The 13,358-nt window shown below is 38.7% G+C and overlaps 1 pseudogene; it reads right to left on the bottom strand.

The window, feature by feature from the left end:
* Positions 1 to 12,356: 12,356 nt before the first annotated feature.
* On the bottom strand, positions 12,357 to 12,582 carry LOC123387616 (annotated as a pseudogene).
* Positions 12,583 to 13,358: the final 776 nt, after the last annotated feature.

Raw genomic sequence — 13,358 nt, forward strand, 5'->3', positions numbered from 1 at the left:
TTGGCTTTTAACTCACTCTAAAGAACACATTGGCTTTAATTAGAAGCCTTTTGTTTGGTTTCCATTTTATTTTATTTTATATTTTATTTTTTAAAGATTATTTATTTGAGAGAGAGAGCATGAGCGAGAGGGACAGAAGGAAAGGGAGAAGCAGGCTCCTTGCCAAGCAGGGAATCTGATGTGGGACTTGATCCCAGGACCCTGGGATCACAGCCTGAGCCAAAGACAAACACTTCCCTGACTAACCCACCCAGGTGCCCTTTGGTTTCCCTTTTAGACAGTTCTTTTATGTCATTATGCTACTTGGTTCTCCAACAACATAGCGAGGAGAAGACGGTAGTTTTTAGATGAGGAAACAGCTCTGAAAGATAAAAGAAGGAGGACTATGCACATAGTGTTCTGTTCCAATACTTTAACAACGACAGAACTCACACACACACACACACACACAAGTGTAGGAATCTTCCCAGGGACAAGATCTCTGGAAAGATCAAAGAAGGAAACCCTAATCTGAAATGCTCACAGAGAATTGCTTTTTGCCAAGGGTGGGAGAGGAGCCAAGGGGAGGTGGCGGATGCTTGAACTGGGGGATATTAGGGGGGAACTGAACTAACATACCACATGCCCATCTGCTGGTGGGTGATGGCTCCAGGAGTGAAACAACAGCTTTTTCTCTCTAATGCCTATATTCCTATCAATTCTTGAGCAGGTACAAAAAGATCTTGGACTTGGCTGGGTCTACACTGCACAAAGTATATGTGCTGCCGAAGCGAGCACTACACTGCACAAAGTAAATAGAGATTTGGTGGCGTCTTGTTAATTTGAGTATTGTATGTCAGTAAAGTGCATAATTCAGGGTTATTTCTGATTTTTTTCCCCTGTTTGATCTCTTTTCTGTTTTTTACTTAAGAATGAACTTTATTGCAGTATACATCATATGCAATAAATCTGACCAATTTTAAGTGTACAATTTTTAAAATTCTGCATCACTGCAATCATGATATAAATATAGTTCCTTAAAAAGATAAACATAGAGTTACCATACAACCCAGCAGTTCTACTCCTAGGGATATACCCAAGAGAAATGAAAACAGTATATTCATGTGAAAATTTCAATACGGATGTCTATACTAGCAAATGTAATCACTGCAAAAGTTCTCTTGTGCCCCTTTGTGGGTATTCTCCTCCTCTTCCCTTTTATACCATGACAATTACTGATTTACTTTTTGTTTTTTTCTAGCTAAGTCTTTTCTAGAGTTTCACATAAACCACAAAGGATGCAGTCTTTTGGGATCAGTTTCTCTTGTATATCATACATTTTTGCAATTCATCCATGTTACTTATTATGTATCATTAGTTTCTTCCTTTTTATTGCTGAGTAGTATTCCATTTGAATGAATATATTGGAATTTGCTTATCCATTAAACAATTGATGGACACTTGTATGTTTCTAGTTTTTGGTTATTATGAATAAATCTGCTATAAACATTTGAGTGTAAGACTTTGTATAAACGTATATTTGAAATTTCTTTTTGATAAATACCTTAGAGGGATTCAAAGTCATATGGTATGTGTATTTTTAAATTAAAAAAAAAAAAAAAGCAGCCAGGGGGACTGGGTGGCCCAGTTGGTTGGGCTTCCGACTCTTGATTTTAGCTTACGTCTTGGTCTCAGGTCATAGGTTTGAGCCTCATGTTGGGCATGGAGACTACTTAAAAAACAAAACAAAACAAAACAACACTGCCAAGCCATTTTCCAATGGGCCTTTACCTTTTTGCATCCCACCAACAGTGAAGAGAATTCTAGTTCTTCTCTATCCTGGTCAGCATAATTTTTAAAATTTTAACCATTTGGTGGGTATGCAATGGTATCTCATGATGGTTTTAATGTGCATTTCCTGAAAGAGTAATGATATTAAGCATCTTTTTCTGTGTTAGCTATTTGTGCATCATTTTTTTAGTGAAGTGTTTAACCTAATTTTTTGTTCTTTTAACTGATTTGTTTTTCTTACTGTTGAATTTTAAAGATATATGTCCTTTATCCAATATATATTTTGCAATATTTTCTCCCAGTCTTTGAGGGAACAATCAACCTTATTGTTAATTTTAGGGTGAAGCATTTCACCATTAAGTATAATGTCTGCTCTAGGGTTTTTGTAGCTGCTCTTTATTAGTTGAGGTAGTTTCTTTCTAGTCCTAGTTTCCTGAGCGCTTTTATTGCGAATGGACTTTGGATCTTGTCAAATGCTGTTTCCAAATCTATTGAGGTGAACTTGTGATTTCTGTTTTTCAGTTTGTTAGGATGGCAAATTATATCAATTGGTCTTGAATATTAAAACAATCTTGTATTCCTGGGAGGAATTCCACTTAGTTATAAGGTATGCTTTTTATGTATTTCTGGATTTGATTTTCTAAAATTTTGTTAAGATTTTAATGTTTATGTTATTGAGGGAAATTGGTTCATAATTATTTTTTGTTGTAATAACCTTGTCTGGTTCTGGTCTCAAGGTTTCATAAATGAGATAGGAAGTGTTCACTCCTCTTTTATGAAAAAAATTAGCATATGATTTATGTTATCTATTCCTTATATGTTTGGAAGAACTCCTAAATAATATCTCTTATCAAATCTTATGGAGTTTTCTCCATGTGAAGATTCTAAACTATGGGTTAAATATTTTTATTGTAAATAAGGCTACTCAGGTTATCTATTTCTTCTAGAGTGAGCTTTGATTGTGTCTTTCAAATAATATTATCATTACATATAAATTTTCAGATTTATTGGCATCAAATTCAAAATATTCCCTTATTATCTTTTTAAATGTAAGATCTATAGTGATATCTTATCTTTCATTCTTGATATTGGTGATTTGTGTCTTTTCTCCTTTATTTTTAACCAGTCATGCTAGAGGGTTGTCAATTTTGTTCATCTTTTCAAAATCCAAACTTTTATTTTCATAGTTTTTCTGTTTTCACTTTCATTAATTTACACACACACACACGCACGCACACATGCATGCACAAGCTTGTTTTATGGCCCACAGTATAGTCTATCTTGGTGACTGTTCAAGGTGCTATGGAGTGGAGTGTTCTATAAATGTCAGTTTGGCCAAATTCATTGCTAATTTTATTTAAATTTTCTGTGCCTGCACTGATTTTCTGTTTATTTGTTCTTTCAGTTACCGAGAGAAGAATGTTGAACTTTCCAACTGTAATTGTGAATTTGTCTATTTTTATTTTGAATTTAATCAGTTTTGCTTCATATATTTTGAAACTCTGTTATTAGTTACATAATTTAAGATTGTTACATCCTCTTAATTGTGTTATTAGGTACGTAACTTTAGATTGTTATGGCCTCTTGATGAACCCAGGTGCTTCCACTTTTCTTTTATTAGTATTTTTCATGTATGTAATTTTCCATCTTGGAGGGCCTGGGTGGTTCAGTCAGTTAAGTCTCTGCCTTTGTCTCAGGTCATGATATCAGGGTCCTGGGATCAAGTCCCACATCAGGCTCACTGCTCTGTGGGGGAGTCTGCTTCTACCTCTGCCTTTCCCCTTGACTTGTGCTTGCTCTCTCTAGTGCTCTCTCTCTTAAATAAATAAAATATTAAAATTTTTTTTCTATTATTTTATTTTTAACTTCTCCTTGACTTTATATTTCAAGTACATTTCTTGATAAATATAGCTGGATCTTGCTTTTGAATCCAATCTGAGAATCTCTGTATTTTAATTTAAGTGTTTCAATAATTTATACTTAATGTGATGAACTATTTCATTGAGTTTAAAACTTTCATCTTGTTTTTTGTTTCCTATTTGTTCCATCTGTTCTTATTCCTTTTATCTTCATTTTCTGCCTAATTTTAGATTAATTTTTTATGGTTCCATTTTTATCTTTACTTTTTACTTATTAGCTATATTTTTTCATTTTATTATTTTTAAATTTGGTTTTAGCATCCTTATTGGTTAGTCCCATCATCTCTGTTATTTCTTGGCTTGTTTCCATTTATTGACTTTTCTCTTATTACAGAACATATTCCTTTGCTTCTTTTCATATCTTATCATTTCTTATTAGGTGCTATATATTATGAATTTTTGCTTGCTGGATTTTTAAAAAAAATTTATTGTGTTTTTAAAATATTGTTGAGTTTTGTTCTGGTACACAGTTAAGTGACTTAAAATCAGTTTGTCTTTTTGATTTGCTTATAAGCTTTGTGAGGGCAGGTCCATAGCAGGTTTTAGGCTAGGTCTAATTTTATCCCCTCACTAAGGTAATACCCTTTTGCAGACTCTACATGATGCCCCATGTGACAATGTCTTTCCACCTTGTCCAGGGTGGGAAGCTCAGACTGTTCCCATCTGGGTGTGGGTTTTGGAAATTATTGTGTGTATTCATTTCTGATGATTCTTTTTCTCAATTCTAGTAATTTTTTTCTCTTGCACGTGAAGATCAGTATTTAGCCAATGAATTGAGCAGACCCTTCTACAGATACTTAGAACTCTCTCACTATATAGTTCCCTTACCCATGATTCTCTATCCCTCAAATCTCAGCTGCCGTGGCTTCTCTGAACTCAGATCTCCCTGTCTTCAATTTAGGAGGACTGCTAGCCTTTGGTCAGGTTCTCCCTCCCTGCCCTGTGGTCTGAAAACTGCCTTCATCAATTGTAGTTAGTCACCCTTCTCTCAGGGATCACACTTCCACACTGTTTTCTGTTTGATGTCTGAAAACCAGTCAGACGTTTTGTCCTGTTTTGTTGTTGGTGGTGTTATTGTTGTTTAAGGCAGGAGGATAAATTCAATTTCTGTTATTTCATCTATAAGCAGAAGTCCTGTCTTATGTGTTGTTTCCTCTTGTCAAAAGCATTTTAAAGTAAAAAAACAAAAAACAAACAAACAAACAAAAACCCCAAGTTCAGAAGAAGCATAAAGGCGAAACTTTTATCTTCTATCTCTTTGCTTCCAAACAGAATCTCCAGTGTAACCCATTTGCCTGACAGAACTCCGGGCTTTTTGAACTCAGTTTTATTGACAAGTAGATTGAAAGTAAAAAAAGATAGGTTAGGTCTGTTTATTGCACACTGAGTTCTTTACGGAGGCATGCTATTTGTCTCCGTAAACATCCCATAACACAGCCTGATACTTCTGAGGACCTCACAGAAGTTGACCATTTTCTTTGGTTTGACCTATTTCCATTTGTTCTCTAGAAGAATGAAAGTTAGCATCCGCTCCCTGTGCCTCCGTGATCATCCTCTCTGAGGATCTGTCTTTTGAAACACTTGAGTGACAAATACCACTGATGGTATCAGAAGAATCCAGGAAAATAAGTTCTGAAAAACTTGCACCAAAGAACCATTAAGAGCAAAGGGAAGTGAGTATGTCCCCTTGAGCAGGATAAATCGAAGCAGCAAACTACAAACATTTTGTTGAAATCCGATATTTTATATTCAAAATCCATGCATTTAATTCTGCATGTTTTATATTTTGAAACAGTGTATTCTTCACATTCAGTGTCCTGGATGCAACATAATACCCTGCTTCTCTTCTACCACACAATGAACTTCAAGAACTGGCCTAGGCAGAACCCTAGGTTGTCCTTTCTCTACTTCTTCACCACATGTCTTTGCTCTCTCCTCCGTCCATCTTTAGCACTACAGTGGAACAGGGACAGACAACTTGTTACCCCATTTTCCAAAAGTTGCCCACACCTACTCTGCTGGCTTTATGAATGTCTTCTCCATGGCAAGATAATAAACCATGTGTGGTGATCCTGTCTGGAGGGTCTTTTGCGTTGTCTCCAGAAGCTTATAGAGTCTTATAGACAGAAAAGACACTGGGAATTTAATGGTTTATGAAGTTAGATCAAGTTAGTTAAAAGTTCTGAGTTTTCTTGATACCATTAAGGATGAGGTGACTTCAGTTGACTATTTTTTCTCATTGAGTCCTGCTGTACACACCTCTCTTCTACTTCTCTGGCTCTCATTTTGAGCTGGATGGCCGGTTTGGGGGGAGTGGGATTATAGTCAAGTCTATGTCTCCTGTGTGGCTATGGCAGGGGAATGAACCCTGCTCTTATTTCTGCTAGACATCCAAATGTCTTGTGTGGTAGAGAAGAGCTGGAGTTATTGCACTGTACTAACAGGAAACAGAGGCCCAGAGGGATTAAGTGATTAATCCATGGTTGTTTGGGTAGAATTGAGAGATGAAGGCGAAGAGGACAGCTCTCCTAATCCCGCTTCCTGTGTGGTCCAATGACATCTGTTCTTTAAAACAATACAGATTTATATTCACTTTAGAAAGGCAAATCTGTATTGTATCTGTATTTCATGGAGTGGATAAATTAATTTAAGATATTTGGTCAAATCAAAGAATGGGGTATTCGCCCCCAGAGCACAACATGACAGTTGTTTACAGTAGCTTCCTCATTCTCCATGGCGTCACCTCTAACTTGAACTTTCTTTGGGAGGAAAATCGAAAGTGCACTTAACCCAGGGTAATAAATAATTTGTCTGTGCACGCATGTGTCACTGGAATTCTGAGTGGAAAGAGTTCACCTTTATTTTGTCAGCAATCTGAAGGTGTCACTTTGAAAATTACATATACAATCTCCAGTGAAAAATAAACCACTGTGGTTGTGTAGGCATGCCATTTCGTACACAGAACCACTTCACAAATGGGGCCTTGGAAACCTGAGACGCACACTGTGTGGTTTTTTATGATTTTTTAAAAGTATTTTGTCATCTAGTGAAAGGCAGGAACAGTAGCTAAATCCTAGAAAAGACCCTTTGATGCAAACCTCCTCTCATGGCTAATCTCTTCCATATTTAATCTCTTCCATACTTCCACTACAGTGGAACAGGGACAGACAACTTGTTACCATACTTAGTTCGCAATCAGTCAGGGTGTGTGCCCTTGAAGAATTCAATGGTCCAAAGACAACATCTGGCAGCTAGTAGCAAATGGAAGATTAAATTGCTCCCTCTCAGACTGCACATCTTTCTGTTTTGTAAGCCCTACTATGGGAAAAACACTTCTCACTGCCAGGCCAATCTGCAACTTTTAAATAGAGGCTGATGTTTAAATAAAGGTTATTATGGTAAGCTATAAAAATGTAGGGCTTGATTGGGATTAGGGGAATGGTGTGAGCTCATTTGTTTGGAGGAGGCTCTTCTGTTGTTTTGAAATTTCATCTCAATTATTATACTCAAGAAAATATGGGGAGTTGATACTTTGCCACTGAGTAGCCCAGCCCAGAGGCCATTAACAACCAGTGGCTATGGAACAGCCACTGTTCCACTGTTCAGTGTGGCTCATCCACACTGAGAGACAGCATTGTTCTTTCTCCACACTGGTTGTTTCCTTGTCATCATCAGAAGCAGCAGGAATGCAAGGGAAGAGTTCAGCTGGGCCAGATGCAAAGTATTTCTTGGGATGTGTAGATACAATAGGGACTGATTGAGGTCAATAAGGATTAAGTGCACCTTGACGTTTTTGAGTTTGGCCCTCAGGATGTTGGTGAACTTGGCAAACACCTCACCTTTGGTGATTTCGGGGTTATCCCTGTGTCTTTATCTTCTAGATGAACACTGTCCAACAGGAATATATGTGAGTCACATATATAATTAAGAATTTTCCCATGGCCATATTAAAAAGGGAAAAAGAAACATGACAAGTTAATATTAATGATATATTTTATTTGACTCAGCACATACAAATATTTTCATTTTAAGAGTGTAATCAGTATAAAAATTATTAATGGGATATTTAACCTTTTTTTGGTACTAAGTCTTCTAAATCTGATATGTATTTTACACTTACACTTACAGCACATTATTTTACACTTTTACACTTACAGCACATTTCAAATAGTCCAAGTCACTTCAAATATTCAACAATAGCCACATGTAGTTACTCTACGGGATAACATGGGCTTCTTGGTTTTAGTCAAATAGGCAAGGAAAGACAGAAATAGGAGTATAGAATAAAAGTAAACACTTCATAGTTATGCTCAAGTTAAAATTAGAAGTATGGACTTCTAAGAACTTTATAAACCTGGATTGATGTGTATCTCTAGAAATCTAAATAGAGGTGAAAGGGAAAAGAACCCATATCACTGATCACCTAAAATGTGCCAGGAACAGTGCTAGTTGCTTTACATATACATCATTCCTGAAGTCCTCGGAATAACGCTATAGGCATTACTATTGGCGCATTGAAAGTTAATGAAATGGAGGCACAGGATTTGGGAAGCCTGCCAAAGAAACACACTGAAAAGTCAGCAGTGGGGCTGGAATTGCACCTGAACCCACACTGCCTAACGATGTGATTGAGCTTCAGTCTTCCTGAGATCTTAGATCACCCTATACTTGAGGAGATTTAACCTTAGATTTGTTAAAACTCCTTGACCACAAAGCCCTCTAGGAAAGATCGAGAAACCAGACACACCACACAATTTCCAACTGCAGTTTTCATCTTCTGATTTTAATGGCCCTTCTTATATATACATCCAGGAAAAGAGATACCTTTTCTTGAAGAGAAATAGAGATACCTATTTTGTAAACAGATAGATGCGTAGATATATAGATAAATAGACTATAGTTTATGGATGGGAAATACTGTGGACACAACTGCTTATAGCCTAGGTGCTGTCCTTGGATGACACTGGGCAAGCCTGTTATTTGTCTTCCAACGTCTGCCTCGATCTTGTCAATTAATCTTCTCACTGTACACTTCTAGAGTTTCTTGTCTCTTTGTTGACTATGGAACCTCTTTGCAACCATTTAAACAATGAAAGTCTAAGAAACGCAGATCTGAAATTTGATCCTGGTTCAAGGCTTGGTCTCTGAACCTGGCTTTCTTTTCCAGATGGCTTGCTTGTTTCCTTCCACACTCAACAGAGCCATTTCCCTAGCCAGAAATATCCTAGTAGGCTGTGTCAAGGCACATGGTAGGAGGCTCCATAGGGCAGAGCATGGTGACTGGGAATCTCTAGTCTTTGAAGGGGCTTGGGGAGGGGGCAGAGCCTTCACAGAGAAAACTACAAATCAAACACATACAAAACAACATACAAATGAACATCAGCTCATTTTGCTATGGAAGGTCATGTACTATGAGCGGTGAGTGGAATACCTTAAAGAGTTCAAGATCTTCAAAGAGCAGCCCAAGTTACAGAGCCACAACCTAACCCTGTGGGCTCTCTTACTCATTCAGAGAGCAACTTTCCCCAAAGTGCCTTCCCCAGTACTTCCCTAAAAATTCAAAGGATGCCAAGATGAAAATTTAGCCTTGGTTGCATTTGGAAATTAAATGTAAAGAAATGCTAACTGTTTTTCCTGGGTACAGGAAGCCTCCTATTCAATCACAGTGGTCAAGTTGGATGTCTTACTTTGAGAGAAATGAAGAAACACATCCTAGAGACCTTCCACATGTGAAAGACTAGAATAAACCAAACTGCTGTGTGTTTTCTGAAGATAGCACATTTAACTCTGAGATTAGGTAGAGAATGAACATTCAATGTGCCACATTTTTTTTAATGTGCTAAAAATTGAGGGGGAATAATTAAAGCATGGCTGAAGACTAACCAAGATGAATAGGAACGAACAGTGGGACATGCTTATTTGTTGTAGATGTGGTGGTTGTTTCCGTATTAAGTCTTTGCTGCTCTTGTAAATAAGGTCTTTCACAAGGAAAAAATTAAAACTGAGACAGACTGACCCCCAATTCGAACCAAATTGCCATGGTGTTTTGGTGTGTAAGTGGAATTACGTTCTTCAGAGCAGTGATTTTTAGTCACGTGTGCTGGGTTAGATTGATTGTCAAATTTGGGGAGAGGAAAGAATTTCCCTTTGGGGTGTACTGGCAATTATTTTTCAGTTGTTTTTGCCCTGCCCCGGAGCATGGAGCCAATATCATTTTTAGGATCAGGTGAGTTTATCCAACATGATCAATTTCCTGTGATTGTCTGCCGCTGTCACTGCAGGGAGGGGAAAGCAGCTCTCCTTGATCACTTTGACACTAAGAGCTGTCATTTGGAAATTGACCAGGACATAAAACTGGTCCCCTAATGACAACCACAAAAAGATCAAGAGACTAATGGAGTCGTGGGGAGAGTCGGGATAGTACAAAGCAGGTTACCCCTCACCTGTGCCTTCCTTGCTCCCTCTAATGAGGCGCAACACTGGGTAACTGGTGTCAAGTAATAACACATCACACCTCTAGCGTGTTCTGTCAGGACCTGAAGAGTAACGGGACGTGACAGACACACGGAAAGATAATGAGTCAAATTCTCCCTGCTGCAGAACATCACCAGATAGTAATCACGGGTGCTGAAGAAGGCTGAGTGTTCACCATTTGGAGGAGCAAATGTGCTCCCTGGGCACATCCAGACAGGGAGCCTATTTGAGAATTTCTTGTGTTTGCTGGGAACTGGGCCAAATCCCATGGGTGAAATTGTCCTCTCACTAACTCCAAAAGCTTTTTATCTACCCTCTGGAGTTTCACTCTTTGGTTCTATTTCTGTCCTACAGACATTTCTGCTTACTGGTGCCTTCCTTTCTTCCTCCCAGTTCAATTCAAGCCAACAAACACTTATTGAGAATTTATTAGGAGCCTTCTAACTGTTGCCCATGATCCTGCTCTTGCACCGGGGCAGCCCACTTTTCACAGATCGCTGGAGTTACATATAAAGATGTCAGTTCAAAGCATGTTCATTACCTGCTTTAAATCTCAAAATCTCCCCGGTCCTTCTCCTCACCTGACAGGTCTTCCATAATGCTGTGTCCCCTTGAGTTCCAGCCTTGGGTCATCCTACTTTCAGATCCCACGGTACATTCCAACTATACTGGTCTTCCTGCTCCTTGAATTAGAAGTAGTCATAGATGGGGCGCCTTGGTTCAGGAGGCTTGAGAGTCATGGATGTTAAGAGAAGAGTGTTTCAGGAAGGAGGGCACAACCAACTGTGTTGAGAGTTATTAGAGTTTGAGAAAGTTGGTTAATCAGTCACACACAAACCTTGGGAAAAGGGAGGTCAATCCAGCCTCTGACAACAGCAGTTTCTCTGGTGGGAGTGGAAGCTTCATTGTAGTGGGTTGAGGAGAGAAAAGAAGGTGAGGAAGAGAAGGATGTCATTGGGGGTAACTCTTTTTTTTTTTTTTTTAAGTTGAGTATTTATCCCTTCTTTTTTTCTTTTTTTTAAGATTTTATTTATTTATTTGACAGACAGAGGTCACAAGTAGGCAGAGAGGCAGGCAGAGAGAGAGAGAGGGGAAAGCAGGCTCCCCACTGAGCAGAGAGCCTGACTTGGGGCTCGATCCCAGGACCCCGAGATTATGACCTGAGCTGAAGGCAGAGGCTTAACCCACTGAGCCACCCAGGTGCCCCGGGGGGTAACTCTTCTGAGGTGCTTTGCTGTGAAGGAGAACAGAGAAATGGGGCCATTGCTGGTGGTAAAGGGCAAGTTGTTATTTTACTTATTATAGATGGTAGATAATATAGCATGCTTCTTTGATGATGGGCTGCAGTGGTGGAGAATCTCAGAAATGCAGGGGAGAAGTAGTTGTTCAGGACAAAATCCTCTAGAAGGGGGAATGGGTGAAGGAGACTTTGTGTACAATATACCATGCAGAAGAGAAATCTCCTTCAGTAACAAGACAGAGGTCAGGGAGCACTGACAGAGAGATAGGCGCAGGCTGCCAGATTTGTTTTGGGAAGACATTGGACTTCTTTTCTGATGGCTTTTATTTTCCCAAAGAAGCGTGAGGCAAAGTCAACAATCACGAGAGAAGGGACAGGAAGGACTTGGTTGCTGGACATTCAAGCATAATGAAAAAGGAATAAAATCATTTTATGGAAAAGTGGAAGAATGAACTAAATAATGTAGCAGGATTTTCCAGAAATGTTGACTGCTCACTGAGATTTGTGCTTGTGAATTTAAAGAGGAAAGAAGAATGTATTCCTTCTGGTGACATTCTGCAGCTGAGAGCAAGCCTGGAATAGCCTGAGTGAGATCTGGGTTTGGATCTTGACTTCTGTTTCTCACTAGCTATTGGATTTTGGGGAAAAGGACTTAATATTATCAACATTAGTTCATATATATATATATATATGTATATATATATATATATATACTGGAAATAATTTCTTTTATTATTTATATCCAGAGTGATTGAAATTAGTACTAAGAAAACTTAACTCTGGCATTTACTTTCTTTTATTTATTTATTTTTTTGACTATTATAAAAATTTATTTAACAAAAAAATCCAGTATGAAAAGGCACATGACCTGATTTTTATATTGTAGTAAAACAGGTCCTACGGAGAGGGGACATGTGGAAGCAGTTGATTCTTCTGATGAACACAACCATTGTTTATACTCGTTCTAAGGCTTCTAACATGATGATACCATCTCCTACCACCATTCCAGTATTGTTCTGTTGCCCACGAGTTGCCATCTCCACACATTCATCTATCACAAGATTCATAAACAGATCGAACCCCGGCAATATTCCTTGAACATGTCTGCCACCATTTAATTGCAATGATGATTTCTTGTCCATATATTTTTTTCAACTTGGGAGAGTGAGCTTTGCTCATGGTGTCTACGTGGCTAGCATTTACTTTTCTTAATGAATGCTAACTGTTGGTATCTCAAGGGAGTTGGGGTTGGTTGTTCTGGGAGGGCACTGAAAAACAAGGGTCATGTTCCCTCACCTTTTGCACATTAGAGATTGTGGAACTGACATTCTACCAGATCGACAGAGGACTTAGGGAGATCTTAGGCTATAGGGTGGTCAAGGGATTTCTCAGTGTTAAAGACCAGAAGGAAACAGTATTTTAAAGATTTTATTTACTCATTTAACAGAGAGGGAGAGTACAAGCAGGGAACGCAGCAGGCAGAGTGGGAGGGAGAAGCAGGCTCCCCGCTGAGGCAGGAGCCAGATGTGGGACCCAATCCCAGGACCCCAGAATCACGACCTGAGCTGAAGGCTCCGGCTTAACGAACAGAGCCACCCAAGCCTTCCGAAGCTTCTGACTCAGTTCAGATCTTGATCTCAGGGTCATGAGTTCAAGCCTCGTGTTGGGCTCCATGCTGGGCATGGAGCCTACTTTAAACAAACAAACAAACAAAAAAGGCAAAAAAAGAAAAAAAAAGAAAGGGAAGAGAATTATGTATCTTAGTTTGCAAAAAGAAAAAAAAGAAAGAAAAAGTGACAAGCGTTCTTCACCCTTGAGCTACAAGACATGTTAGATCTGACTCTCCAGTATTTTCTACTGAAGGCCCTAAATCATCTATGAAGCTAGACCTATGAGTACCATTCAGGCCCCTTATGTCCGTCATCCAGATTCAACCTCTGCTTCTTCCACCCCTG

The sequence above is a fragment of the Mustela putorius genome, unplaced genomic scaffold (genome assembly GCF_011764305.1).
Source record: "Mustela putorius furo isolate JIRA1106 unplaced genomic scaffold, ASM1176430v1.1 tig00003858_pilon_pilon_pilon, whole genome shotgun sequence".
NCBI classification, from domain to species: domain Eukaryota; kingdom Metazoa; phylum Chordata; class Mammalia; order Carnivora; family Mustelidae; genus Mustela; species Mustela putorius.